The sequence below is a fragment of the Canis lupus genome (assembly GCF_048164855.1).
Source record: "Canis lupus baileyi chromosome 16 unlocalized genomic scaffold, mCanLup2.hap1 SUPER_16_unloc_3, whole genome shotgun sequence".
Lineage (NCBI taxonomy): Eukaryota > Metazoa > Chordata > Mammalia > Carnivora > Canidae > Canis > Canis lupus.
The window spans coordinates 353259-368487 of record NW_027326430.1 but is presented as its reverse complement, the minus strand read 5'-3'; the positions used below and the strand labels follow the sequence as shown (position 1 = coordinate 368487).

At 35.9% G+C, this 15229-nt stretch overlaps 1 long non-coding RNA gene across 5 annotated transcripts in view; it reads right to left on the bottom strand.

Annotated features, from left to right (window-relative positions):
- Window positions 1-14868, bottom strand: part of LOC140629555 (uncharacterized) — a 570920-nt gene extending 556052 nt beyond the window's left edge. For all 5 annotated transcript variants that reach the window (XR_012027406.1, XR_012027407.1, XR_012027409.1 and 2 more), the window contains exon 1: window positions 14617-14868. This is a non-coding gene — a long non-coding RNA (uncharacterized lncRNA). The remainder of the gene's footprint in view (window positions 1-14616) is intronic.
- Between the last annotated feature and the right edge of the window lie 361 nt (window positions 14869-15229).

Below are 15229 nucleotides of genomic sequence, written 5' to 3'. Positions count from 1 at the left end.
ATATTGCAGTGTTCTGTGGTTCAATGCTATAAAAAAGTATACATCCTTCTGCTTTACATTTTGGGGATTAACCGAGATTGATAGATGTAGCTCTGGTTAAATTTATTGTATGTTCTATGATGTTTTATAAATATTCCACAACTTATTTGTTATACTATTTATTGATATGTTTATGTTTTTTCTGAATTTTTTATTATTAATAATTTTTCAAAGCTTTTTTCCCAGCTTTATTGAGGTATGATTAACAAATAAAAATTGTTCGAGATTGAACAACATGATTTTTAGAGTGTACAATATGATATTTTAATGTACATACACATTGTGAAATGATTAGCACCACCAAGTTAATTAATACATTTATCACTTTTCACATAGTTAGTATTTGTACTCTTGAAGTGAGGAAACATAGACCTCTTTCTTAGCAATTTTCAAGTATATAATAGAGCATCGAGTATAGTCACTATGCTATATTTTAGATCCCCAGAACTTACTTCTTTATTTATGCATGATTTTCTCCTAATTATACATACAAGTGGCATTTCTGAGTCATACAGTATATGAGGATCATGAGCTTCACTAATTATTGCTACTTTGCCCTACAAAGTGTACCAATTTATAATTGCATTGTTGGTGGATGAATTTGTTAGTCTTCCTCTTTGCCAATATTTGATTTTTGTCAAGACTTCTTAATCGTTGACCATCTGATGAATATGAAAAGGATCTTGTATTTTCAATTCTCAATTCTCTGATTACTGGTGGGATTAGTTAAGAAGACTATTGGGTTCTTCTTCGCTGAATTTCTTATTTACAATCTCATTGTACTATTGGATCATTTTCTTTTTTCTTACTGATTTGTGGTTATTTATACATTCTGGATATTAATTCATTGCTATTTATAACTTCAAATTGTATGGATTTTCTTTTCATGTTCTTGATAGTACCTTTTCTTGAAATTATGTTTTATATTTAAAATAATCATATTTATTAATGTTTTAAAATTATGAAGGTTTTTTCTTGTTTAAGAAATTCTAACCCAGGGATCTCTGGGTGGCACAGCGGTTTGGCGCCTGCCTTTGGCCCAGGGCGTGATACTGAAGACCCGGGATTGAATCCCACGTCGGGCTCCCGGTGCATGGAGCCTGCTTCTCCCTCTGCCTGTGTCTCTGCCTCTCTCTCTCTCTCTCTCTCTCTATGACTATCATAAATAAATAAAAATTTTTAAAAATGTCATAAAAAAAGGAATTCTAACCTGAAATTATGGATATTCCCTTTTCATTTTGTTTGTTTGTTTGTTTCTTTTACATGTACAAATGCTAAATCTATCTGGAAGTGATTCTTGTATTGTGTTAGGTATACCTATTTTTTCCCAGATCAATCAACCTAGCACCACTTACTTATTTTCTTCACCAACCAATTTTAATGCCACCTCTGTGACACATCAAATTTCCACACATATGTTGGATCTTTTTCTGGACCCCCTATTGTGCTTCACTAGTTTTACTCAAGTGCAAATATTGACTAGCCTTAATTACTGTAATGTTAGAAATGTCTTGGTATCTATTGGGTGCTTTCATTTTCTTATTTTTTTTTCCAAAACTGTGCTTGCTATTTTTGGCTCTTTGGTATTTCATATGAATTCTAGGAACTACTTGTCAAGTTTCAAAATAAATTATATTGGTATTTTAGTTGGAATTGCAATCAATTTAGTAGTTAATTGAAAGAAAAGCCACCCTTTTATTATGTTGCTGAGTATTCCCACTCATGAACATGGCATATTTTGTTATTTGCTTAACACATATTTTGCTACATTTATATCTAGATACATTATGCACTATTTTCTAATTGTTTATTGCAGATATCTAAAAATGCTAAAAATTTATTTTTGTTGAGCATTTACCTGGCAACCTTACTGAATGTTTATACATTCTAACAGCTTATTGAGTCCCTGGATTTTTTTCGAATAAACAATTATATTGAAAACAGCTACTGTAATCCTTATGCCTTTTATTTTCAAATCTATTACTTCACTTTAGACAGTGGTTCAATGTTAAACACAAGGATGCTAACAAAGATCCTTGAAAGGATCTTTGAAATTAACAGGCTTTCCTTTGTTTTATAGTTCTTAAATGTATAGATTTTCTTTTGTTTCCATTGTCCATAGAAAAGGTACATAAGCTACAAATAACTATTTCCTTAAAATGTGGTAAAATTTGTCTACAAAACTGTCTGAGCCTGGTTTTATTTGGGTGAAGAGTGATGGTGGTGAATATTTTTGTTTGCTGATTCCATTTCCTAATTTAATATTAATTTATACATCTCTACTTTGTAATGCGTCCAATTGAGTAACATGTTTTTACCCAAATATTACCCATACCATACAAGCTTTAAATTACATGGGAGTATCTTGCTCATTGTATTCTCTTGCAGTTTTCCAAAATATTTATAATGCATCTCTGATAAATACATCCTGCAAATACAGACATTACATTCTTGGGGCATTTTCTTCCTCCCTCTCAAAATTCATTTATTGCTCTAAATTAATTACTCATATGGACTTCTCTCCTGAGCTCCTTTGCAGTGTTTTCAATTGTATCACAAAGACATTAAATCTGGCTAAACTTCCATTACCTAAATGCAACATTTCTAACATTAAACTCATTGCTACCACCACTATCACCCCAGGAGCACTGGCTCCTGAGCCAGGTCACTGATCATCTTAAGACAGTACTTGTGGCCATTCAGGGGCAGCCCTGGTGGCTCAGTGGTTTAGTGCCGCCTTCAGCCCAGGATGTGATCCTGGATACCTAGGATCGAGTCCCATGCCAGGTTCCCTCCATGGAGCCTGCTTCTCCCTCTGCCTGTGTGTGTCTCTCTCTCAATCTCTGATGAATAAATAAATAAAATCTTTAAAAAAAAAGACAGTACTTGTAGCCATTCAGACTTTAATTGTTTAATTCACTCTTTAACTTTTCTATCCAGTCTCCAGAATTATGGAATCATCATAGTGTCTCCACACTTGTCTATTCCTTTCCATTCCCATTCAGCCACCCCCAAATAGCACCTTAGCATCTCATCTTTTGAACTTCTCTGGCAGCCTTTGAATTTATCATACTGCTTCCATACAGTCCCCTTTTCTAACACATCTTGCTCATCATTCCCACATTAATCTTATATATGTTTGTAATTAAGGGTTTTGGAAGGATTGTGCTACATTTTATGGTTTATGGAACGCATGTGAAATAGAAAAGGCATCACTGGCTCCATCTTTTTCAAATGCAGAACTGAAGTTTCAGATTCCTTTTGAAATTCTGAGTCAATTCAAAATTAAACCAAGGCCGAGTTTATTCCTTTCACAATTCAGAATCCTGATGCATCTAGGTTCTCTTATGATAGGAGCTATGATCTTTGCTATTGTCTCACATAATCTCAAACTCTGTGCTTTGGTGCACATGATACCTAAAAAATGTTGCACTGACACAGAAATACAGCAGTGATGTACTCGATCTGGGAAGCATGTTAGGTGCCTCTGTTGTATTATCTCACTGAGAAAGGAACCACATCTGAACAAACTATTCTTCCACCTTTAGTTACGAAAAATAGATGTCCACCCCAAAAAAAGTTAACATAGGGTTAACTTGGGAGAAACTTTAGCACCAGCAATTTTAATAGAAGATAAATTGGAAACAAAGAGATTCAATCTTGTCTACTCCTACATTTTAATTCTGAAAAGAGATGAAAGAAAAATAATGAAAACACCTACTCTTGGTGAAGTTATCCTCACCTCTCACACACACACATACTTAATTGGTTCCATGATTTATAAAGTGTGATTTTAACTCCTTTTCTACCCACTTATAAGATTACAAATATTAATCATTTTCCATGGTCAATTCTAGGGATTAAAGCCTAGTACTGTGTATCTCCATAAGCAATATGACATCAGATGAAAATGTGCTCTGCTTTTTGTTTCTTCCACCCCCAGCTGTACATATATCATGTTCTGATCTGAAGAGAGAGGAATAAGAGCATCTCTAATGAACTATGCTAGAAAATCAAACAGACAAACAAAATAAAAAACAAAGATAAAAATCCTCTTTGGAAAAACCAAATCTGTGAAAAGCTCCCAGAGAATGAATATTCTTGCATACATAGACTCCAGTTCAAGATATCAGAGGAGAATCTTTATAGTCAAGTCACTGAAGTCAAGAAAGCAGTAATTAAAAACCCACTAAGGTGGGCCAAAGAGTCAAATGGCCCTGGCGATATATACTAAATATAACTGAGCTTCTCTAAGGTCAAACACTTGTTCCATTCTTATTTTAAACATAATCCAGGAGGGCATCTCTGTTCTTCAGACTAACTCTAGTAGGTGGATGGAAGAGACTAAGGCAATAGATGGATGAAGCTGCAAAGCAAGCATGTGTGTGCTATTTAAAGAAGTTGTTTATATTCTAAGTTAAAAAAAAAAGATACCTATTTTCCCCAGCTTGTCAGCCAATTATGTAAAACCTATTTTCTTTACCTCAGTAAAATGAGAAATACAGAACCATCCCAGATATGAGAATATGGGCCAACCTCTTACACGCGAGAAAGGTAGCAGTTGAGGGAATCATATATGTAACACCCTATAAAGTCAGGATAAACTCAGTTATTCTGTAGTAATAGACAACTCCAACATTCGGTAGGGGAATGACAATGAAAATGTATTTTTTGCTCATTCTACATATTGTTTATAGAGAAATGGCTGTCAGGAGAATTTGCACATCAAACATTAACAGAGACATAGATTAAAGGATGCTCCATCTCAAGATATACTTCTAGGACCATTCAGGCAGGGTAAGGAAATACGGCATACCATGCCCTAGCTCTTAAAACGTCTGCCTGGAAGTGATACTCATCACATTCATTCCCATTTCATGGCTTAAATTCAGAAGGAGCAAGTACATGCAATCTTATCATATGCCAAGACAGGAGAAGAACTTGGATAAATGTGAGCAGGCTTAATGACCCCATTTCACTTCATAAAAATTGTGTAAGTCATATCTTTACTATTAACCTCACCCAAAATATCAATATTGCTCTGGACAGGAGCTACTCTAGAGAGAACATACAGAAAAGAAGATGGGTGTGAATGCTACATACCACAAAAGTATCTCCTAAAATGATTCAGGAAATAGAAATATGGCTGATATCCAATTCTATTTTATTTAGTCTTTTCTTTTGCTTGGACTTTCTTCCTTCCTTCCTTTTCAATCAATCAACAAACCTCTTCCTGGTCTATACTCTTGATGTTTTCTTTCTCATATTTTTAAAATATTTCACTTTCAATCCCCTACTGTTACCTTATGAATTTTTTGGAACAAAGTGATATATTCAGTAAAGTCCCTTGAGATATTTTCAAAGCTTTAAAAGCCTTAATGACATTAATTCATTAATTTTTTCCACTCTAAATCATTCTAGGACTTACTAGTTTTGAGCCTTGACTATATTAGGGCAAAGAAAATAAAGATTTAATTCCTGCCTGTGTAGAAGTAAAACTTCTCCTAGAGAAACAGCACATAAACAATGAACTACCAGAAGAAAAAAATAAGAAGAAAAAAGTCCAACATAATATTGTTTCAAGTCCCTATTGTTAATATTAGCTACTGGCATATTCTTAAACCCCCACTGATCATATATGAACAGAAATAGTGTTAAAAGAGGTGACAAAATGGGCTCTTCTGAAGCTTCCTGCTGATGCTTAGCTAATGAAGAACGTAAAAGAGTTATGTCAGCAAATGCAGAATGAAACAAAGCCTTTAGAGGTAGAGAAATAAGTACTTTGCTCAAGGAAAGAGAAAAAAATATTACGTTTTCTTTCAGTTATCTACATAGAAGCAAAAATGAGTTGTTTTCTGTTTTTGTTTTTGTTGTTTTTACTTAGTTATCATAGGTAATTGCAGATACTAAGGAATCAAGCCAGCACACTAAATTAATCAGAATTGTTTGCTCCACTCTTTTGTGCATATACTAAAACACCTACCTGAGCTTTCTTTTTATTTCTTTATACAGCTACACATTGTTACCTTTAGCCCTTTACCTGAATCATGTTCAAAAATTGTGTGTATGTGTGTGTATGTGTGTGTGTGTGTGATTTTTTTTTTTTTAAATTCTTCCTCCATCCTCTGGAGTCTCCTGCAGTGACTGGCTGCCTGGTCTGTTATTACTGCTTCACTAAAGGCTCAGAGGACCATGTGCTTTGGCTGCTTCCAGAAAAACGAATTTTCTGCAAAAACAATTTTTTTTTTTTTAATTCTGACATGGGCCTGAGAGGCTGTGTGAGTACCTGAAGGAACCATCTAATATATCTCCCTGGCATTTGTCAGTGGCTACAAAAAACCTAAAGCTTTAGTTCCACACAATTTTCAAGCAAAGAACACTTGGGTGAAGATGTAACAGTTCATGTTAGTCTATCACAATCACATCTCCATTTGGAGATTCAGCTCAGTGTTCCAGAGCATGCTCTCGTGGAACTAGAAGTCAGAATTTATGAGGTACAAGTTGTAAAATTAGAAAATGAGGTGAGAGAAGATATAAAGTACATGAGGCCACTCTACCAGGCCCTCCAGTTTCAAGGCCACTTTATGACTCTGCTTATCTACTGAGTATATTAACAGAGGCCATTAGATTATAATCACCTATGAGTTTCTTCAGAGCGGTGCGTCACCACCATCCGTCACAGTAGTGGGTAAAAGTAACACTACATTGCAAGGAAACCTGAACCAACATGCTTTCATTAAGTTTCAAAATGAAATCTGGGACATATTATATTAGTGGATATGACTTTTTTCGTTCTTTTAAAGTTAGAGAGGTACCATTTCTTCTGGAAACATAAAAATACTATTATTCAACAGAGACAGTTTCACTATGATTCTTTTATTTATCTATTTTTTAAAGTAAGCTCCATGCCTGGCATGCAGCCCAATATAGGGCTTCAACTCATGGCCCTGAGATCAAGACCTGAGCTGAGATCAAGAGTCAGACACTTCACAGACTGAGCCACTCAGGAGTCCTTTACTACGGTTCCCTTCTAGGTTATTTTATTCCATTCTAAATAGGCAATATTTTCATGATCACCACCATTCTGAGATATACATTTAATAGTGTTCAAAATATTATGGTAGCATAAGCATTGGAATAACAAGCTAGCTTGGGAGAATCATGGCCCCCTAGGAGCTGATAGATTCTAAGTTCAGTCTGACATCAAGTCCCATCTGTGATGATCACTGACTAAAGTATAGTGCTCAAGTAGTGATGGAGTTTCTTAAGATTATCAACTTCACCTGTCTGCTTTTCTACACGCGAAACCAGCCCCCTTGGTACTGCCTTTTCACCTAACTTACAAAATGCTTCGATTATTAAGGACATGACTGCTTACACCCAGGTCAGTCATTATCATTTTCTGGAACTTTAAAAAATTTCTCTTCTAAAAACAAAAGCAGAAGTGAGGAGAAAAGGCTAAATGTTTCTGCAACCTATCCATAATAGAACTGCCCATCCCTTAAACTCCCCACATTTTAAAAAGACAGAAAGAAAGAAAGAAAAAGAAAAGGTAAACAGAAAAGCAGAAAGTCTTTACAACTGCTTTCTCTCCATGTTCTTGCCTGTTCACACCTGATCTGAGAAGCCTTTTACAAATCACTTTACTGACCCTGGCTTTTTGACAACACAAGATCAAAGCCTCTCCAGCTTTGGAGTAACTTTGCCACATAAATAAGTAGAGCACTGGTACACTTTGGGGCTATATAAAGAACCTTTGGCTGAGCAGTAAAAACTGAGTTATTTTTACAGAGGCTGATGTCAAGGGCTAGAGCCAAAGACTTGGAATATTACAATAGGCCAAAAACAAGTGAAAACAAACAAACAACAACAACAAAAAAACCCCAACAATTAGCCAAGGTCTTTGTGATATTTATGTTTAAAGCCTATACCAGCAGGACGACACTTACGAGGTTTATCCAAGTGAGTACACCAATTCTAAGTAGAAGGGTCAGCATAGTTCATCAGTGTTCATCCCTCTCTTCATCATTTATGGGTTCCCTGTTGAACTCTGAATGTTTTCTGAGAACTGAAAATGTGCAACATAAATCTTTGCTGGTCTTTTATCTTTTTATTTATTTTTTTAAAGATTTTATTTATTTATTCATGAGAGGCACAGAGAGAGAGGCGGAGACATAGACAGAGGGAGAAGCAGACTCCTCACAGGGAGCCCGATGCTGGACTCCAACCCCAGACCCCAGGATCACACCCTGAGACAAAGACAGATGCTACACCGCTGAGCCACCCAGGCGCCCCTTTGTTGGTCTTTTAAAACGAGACTTCAATTGATCATCTCAAGGAAAAACAGTACTGGATGAATTCCATCCAGGAACCCCAAATATTGGTAGAATAAAAAATATATTCTCAGAGTACGGAGAAATCTTTTCTAAGCATGATCTTTCTTTATTGAAGTACAAAGGTTTCTTTCATAATTGCTAATTGTGCTTAGTTTTATTGTTATAAGAACCAAATTTTTAGTGAAATGGAAGCCAATATCTTTGTGATTCTCTCATCCTTCCTTTCCTTTCTTCTTGTCACTTGCACCTCCTTTGCCCCATGCCTCTGCAGCACATGCACAGAAAACTTATATCATCTCACACGTTATTTCCTAGCAGGGTTTTTTTTTTTTTTTTTGGCATGATTATTTTCTGCACAAAAGAGTTTATTTCCTGAATATCTGACTCATATTTAGAATCTACCTGTCTGTTGTTTTCTAAAATGCCTTCCAAATATAAGCGCATCTAAAATAATTGTTGATGAGGCACCTGGATGGCTCAGTTGGTGAAGTGTCTGCCTTCAGCTCAGGTCATGATCTCAGTGTCCTGGGATCAAGCCCCACATTGGACTCCTCATTCAGTGAGGGGAGTCTGCTTGAGATTCTCTCTGTCTTGCTCTCTCTCTCTCTCTGGCCCTCCCTCTGTGTGCTCTCTCTCTCTCACTCTCAAATGACCAAATTGATCTTAAAAAAAAAAATCATGGGAACACTTAGCAGGAAGACAAGAGAGAAGTGGAAGAAGACGACGGAGAAGGAGGATAAGATGGAGAAGGAAAGGGGGAGGAGAAGGAGGAGGAACAGGAAACAAGGAGGAGAAGCAATGGTGATAAGTATATCTACACCACAAGTGAATGGAGAAGCAAGGATAATGTAAGATAAAATTCAACTAACCAAGTAGTAGTTCTTATCAGGAATCTTCACTGGGTTGTGTGGGAAGGAAAAAGAAATAGTAATGAGGAAAGGGAGTTGTCAAATCCCTGCTGAATCCAGTGATCCATTATTATGTCTTTCCAACCATTGCAGACATTCAAAAGATAAGGAATAGATGGCAATATAAAAAGAAAAATAGTTATCATATTAAGCAATAATGTATGAGAGTTTTTTGTCTCTTCAAATATTTTAACAATAACTATTAAAAAAAAAACTTTAAAAATACCACTCTTATGGTGTGCTTCACTGGGCAGGATGCCTACAGTGAGGGCAAAACATCAAAGCAGTATCCCTGAGACGTTAAGAGAGGAACTTGAAAAAGCTTGACATCAGGTGATTTTTTTAATTGCCACAGTATATTGTCATCACCATTATGGGCATGTTTTAAAGAGGAAGGAATACATGGGGCTTTCCAGAGAGTCAAATTTCATTACCCAAAACAATTTCTGAGTCAATTTTTATACTTCTATCAAAACCACTTAAAATAAATGTGGTCTCATAAACAAACTTTTACCTGGATTACCAAGAGGGTGTCAGTGTGAGGATGGGGAGTGTGGTTCAGGGGTCATACCCCAGGAAAGGGTGGAAAGGAAGGAGAAGGAATCTCCTTTAAAGTTTTGAATAATCTTTATCCCCAAAAAAGTGAGACTGTCAATGTAGGGTAGGGGTCTCCAGTAGTAGCTAAAGGTACTTCCTTAGCTATCAGGTCACCTTTTACTACTAACCACATAAACCTGGAGTAAAAAAGAGTCCATATAAATCCTCCATAAGCATCCACTCTCACACTCACACATTTGTCATCACTCTGTGTGCAGAGCAGAGTAGTCTTATTGTTCAGGAGGTTCTGAACAGAACTTTTTCTAAACACACACACACACACACACACACACACACACACACACACACCAGAAAATGAATGAAAATTTCTCCCATATTCCTTCTACCCCCGCAAATCAGTGATAAACAAATACTAGTAGTGCCAATGATTCTGTAGTTATAAATACCATTAAGTCATTTTGATGTCATTGGAGATCGAGAATACAAACAAGATGGAGGGACAAATGGTTTTAAGAACTTGAAGGGCCCCTAAGTTATCTGTTTATTTCAAGAAGTGTTGCAAATGGGAAAAGGAAATCTCTTCAGAGGAAATTTGTTTCCACAGTATTCTTTCACATAAAAATAAACCAAAATATCAACTTCATTTTAAAAGCTGCTGTATACACAGATATGCACTTAACCTCTATAAATGCAACAGTCCTGGAGGAACTTTATATCTATGTTCTTTGGTACTATTATCATCTTTCAACCCAGGATGCTCCAACAAAGTGATTGGCACATAGCAGAGGTTCAAAGTTTTTTTTTTTTTTTTCTTTTTAATGTACCTGAGCTGTAACTAGAGTGGATATACGTACCCACATACATATAGTTATTGAAGTCATTATAAAAGTGATTAATACCCCCTCAGAGATCATTCAGTTTCCAAAGTATTTGCCAGAATGAGTGGGCCCTGAGACCACAGGGGAGCTGAGGGCCGGATAAGGTCCAGTTTCCACCTCCCTGTCACAGCCCTGCACACTATTATTATTTACTGAAGGCCAGTGATTTGCTTGGCACTGCATGGCTCGCAGGGGGAAGCTCTGTCTCTGCCCAGTGGGGTTTGAAGAACAAGGCTTGTAAGACATAAAAGACAAGTAAGAACTGGCAAGACTGAGGAGCAATCTAAGCCTGTGGCTTAAAATACCATTAAAATAATCATTAAAACCAGGCATCTAACACGCCCCATGATCTAGGCCAAAAACAGAGAAAATGTAAGATTTTTCATCCTGTAACCACAGGCTCTTTTTGTAATTGATAGGCATCAGGGAAAGGAGGGATAAAATCCTTCCTAGATATTCTAGGAGAGAGTAGCATGGTCCTGAATATTGTTATTATATATCATGTGCCCACAGTTTCATGGCTAATGTTGAGTTATATACAAGAGTGATACATGATTGAGATAGTTTCAACGGGCCAAGCAATATTCGCCATGCTATCCAGGATATAACTTGCAAAGACTATTACTTATTGAAGACACTGAAGCCCAAGCTGACATCCCATAAAATACCATGTAAGGGTCATAGATGACTTCATCATCTAAAGAAAGACATGTCCTCCAAATGCTAATTCCACAACTATGGAAAGCATGTAAGTTTTCCTGGGGAAAGATGTCAGGAGGTGTGTTAGGCATAATAACTTCCAAAGAAGTGCATGGCTTAATCCCCAGAATGTATGATTATCTTACATTAAGTGGCAAGAGCATCTTTGCAGACATGAGTAAGGATCTTAATATGTGGAAATTATCCTCAGTCACAATGGTCCTTACTATGAGGAGGCATGAGGGTCAGAGCAGAATAGATGTGAGGAAGGGAGCAGAACTGAAGTGCTATGAGAAAGGGACCACAGGTGAGGAATACAGGAGACCTATAGAAGCTGGAAAAGACAGGGGAATGAATCCCCCCCTAGAACCTTCAGAATGAATGCAGTCCTGTCAACACCTTGGTTTTAAGACTTCTGACTTCCAGAGAAGTAAGATAATATATGTGTTTTATTCTAAGCCACTAAGGTTACGGTACTTTGTTATAGCAGCAATGGGAAACAAATATAGAGGGATTTAAAAAAAATCATCCTTTAAAATGGTCTCGTGGTTACAGGATGAAAACATCCTTTAAAATAGGCATTCCTAAAAAAAAAAAAAAAAAAAATAGACATTCCTAAGGTTCTGTTGCATATTCTGAATGCTTCAGGAAGCATCCAAAGACACTTTAATAGTGAACAGGTCTTCCACATTTTCCAAGAACACATTAACCTGTGACTATAAGGTATGTTAATAGTATTTCTATGTTTAAGACACTATCTATAGAAGTTCCGGAAAATAGCACTTCTCTCTCCCAAAATGGCTCTGTACTCATTCAGAACACTCCAGGAATGTGCTACGTATTGTAGAAGGTTGGTTTAACATTCAAAAGATTATTCATTCAAGCTCATCATATTAACAGAATAAAGAAAAACACCATATGATCATCACAATAAATACAGAAAATAAAAAAGACAAAATCTGATACCTATTCATGATGCAAACTTTCAGAAATTAGGAACAGAAGGAAATTTCTCCAACCAGTTATCAGCCTTTGATGGAAAAACAATTATACTAATATTATTTTTAATGAACAAAGAAGCAATGCTTTCCCACTGAGACTGGAAACAAGGCAATAGTTTCTACTCTCACTATTTCTACTAAAAATTTGCTGAAGATCCTAAGCTAATTCACTAAGAAGAGAAAAAAATAAATGGCATGTATATTGCAAGAAAAGAAATAAGACTATTTAGAAATGACAATCATCTAGCTAGGATATTCCAAATAATTTACAAAACAAGCTAGAAGCTACTAAGCAGGTTTATCAAGATCATGGGAAAAAATTAATATAGAATTATAAACTATTTTTCTATATAGCAGCAATAAACCATTGTAACTGAAATAAAAATAGCATTTTGACTGCAATCAAATATCTAAGTATAAATTTCACAATATATGTGTAAGACCTGTACACTGAAAACTACAAAACATTGCATAAAGAAACTACAAAACAAAGCTTAGAACTAAATAAATGGAGAATTATAACATGGCTATAAATTAGAAGACTCAATATTGTTAAAATGTCTATAATTTTATCTGTAAACTTAAAGCAATCCCAACAAAAATAACAGCGGGCATGTTTTTTAGAAACTGATGAAGTAATTCTAAAATGTATATGGGTATTTAATGAACCTGAAAGAGCAGTTCAGTGGGAGAAAGGATAGTCTTTCATACAAAGAGGGAAATAGGGTAAGAACAAATATTTATTAATATAAAAAACAAACCTTAACTCTTACCTTCCATCATGTAAATATTAACTTGAAATGCAGCAGAGAACTAAGCATACAAATTCAAAACATAAAACCTTCGGAGGAAAGCACAGGAGAAATTCTACAACCTTGGAATAGGTTAGGATTTCTTAGATGAGTCATAGCACTTTGAAAGATACTGATGAGAGAATAAAATAGTCAACAGACTGGAAGAAAATATTTGCAGTGTATGTATCTGACATAGGAATTATATCTAGAACACACAAAAAAAATGAAATTCAATCGCATATCAAATAATCCTATAAAAATACGCAAACACTGTTCTACACACTATCAGACATTTCACAAAAGAAGGTATACAAATAGCCAATAAGCACATAAAAATAGGTTCGGCATTATTACTCAAGGTAATGAAAGTGATTTAAACCTACAGAGAATAAATAAATAAATAATAAACCTACAGAGAGATACACCCTGGAATGACTAAAATTAAAAAGAATCTCAACACCAAGACTTAGCAAGTATGTGAGACAATCACTACTCTCACATACTGCCAGTGGGAATGAAAAATGGTACAATTCCATTGGAAACAGCTTGTCGGTTACTTATAAAGCTAAGCATTCATTTACCATGGGACATAGTGATCCAATATTACATATTTAACAAAAGTAAACATAAACATCTATCTGCAAAAAGATTAGTGCATGAATGCTCTTAACAGCTTAATTTGTTATAGCTCCATGTTGGAAACAACCCAGTGTCCATCAATAGGTGACTGAATAAACAAATTATAGTATATCCATGCAAAGAAACACTAATCAACAATTAAAAGGGATAAATTAGAAGCACACAACAATTGGGAGGAATCTCAAAAACATTAGCTGAGTAGTAAAAGCTTTACACAAAAAGTATGCACTCTGAGCTTTTAATTACATGAAACTCTAGAAAAGACGAGTCTAATTAGTGTCTGCCTCTGGCCAGAGGTTAGCAGGGAATTGTCTGGAAGGGGACAAGATCTTCGAGGGTAAAAGAACTATTCTACGTCCTGCTTGTGGAGGTGTCACACAGATAGATACACTTCCCAAAACTTAACAAGATGTACACTTAAAAATTGGTGCAATTTGGGGGATCCCTGAGTGGCTCAGCGGTTTGGCTCCTGCCTTTGGCCCAGGGCGTGACCCTGGAGTCCCAGGATCGAGTCCCGTGTCAGGCTCCCGGCATGGAGCCTGCTTCTCCTTCCTCCTGTGTCTCTGCCTCTCTCCTTCTCTCTCTATATCTATCATGAATAAATAAGTAAATAAATCTTTAAAAAAAGAATAAATTTAAAAAAAAAATTGGTGCAATTTATTTTATGTAATTTACACATCAATAAGGTTGATATGTTTTTTTTTTAAATCTTCCTAATACCAAAAAACATAAACATCTACGAAGTCCACATCCTCATACTCTACCTGTGTCTTCATGTCAGAGTTGTTGGCTATAATCCATTCTTGGATGAGTTCCTTTTCACGTGGTTGGTGTCCAAACAGTTTAAGCGAACAGAATCCTGAGTGCAGGGGGACCTCCTGAACCCTCCAGTATGTTCAGCCATATGAGAATTTCCAGAAAGTATAGGATTCTTTTTCTACTCAGGCCTTTATGACAGGTATTCAAGCCTGCAGCCTAAGGACTAAAAGCTGGTGACAAAAGGTTGGTATTTAAGGAATGACGGAAACAGGAAGAAACAAATGTCTGGAGAAAGTTTTTAACAGACCTTCAGTGATGAGTGATTTCCAGTGACCAGTATGTTGCTACATCAAAGTGTCCCTGAATGCCTTTGAAGGAGGTTATTTCTGTCTACTCAAAGATGTTATGAAATGCTACACTTGGTGATAACAGTTACTACTTTTCCACCCCCTCATTGGTATAGAATTACAACACAAGGGGATAACAATTAAATATTATTAGAGCCCGTGGTTTCCATGGTAAGAATACATATCTTCAAGACTTTAGAAACACTGAAAGTGGGTGGCATTGCTGAAAAGTTCACTATGAAATGACAACCAAAGTCATGAAAAAATAAAT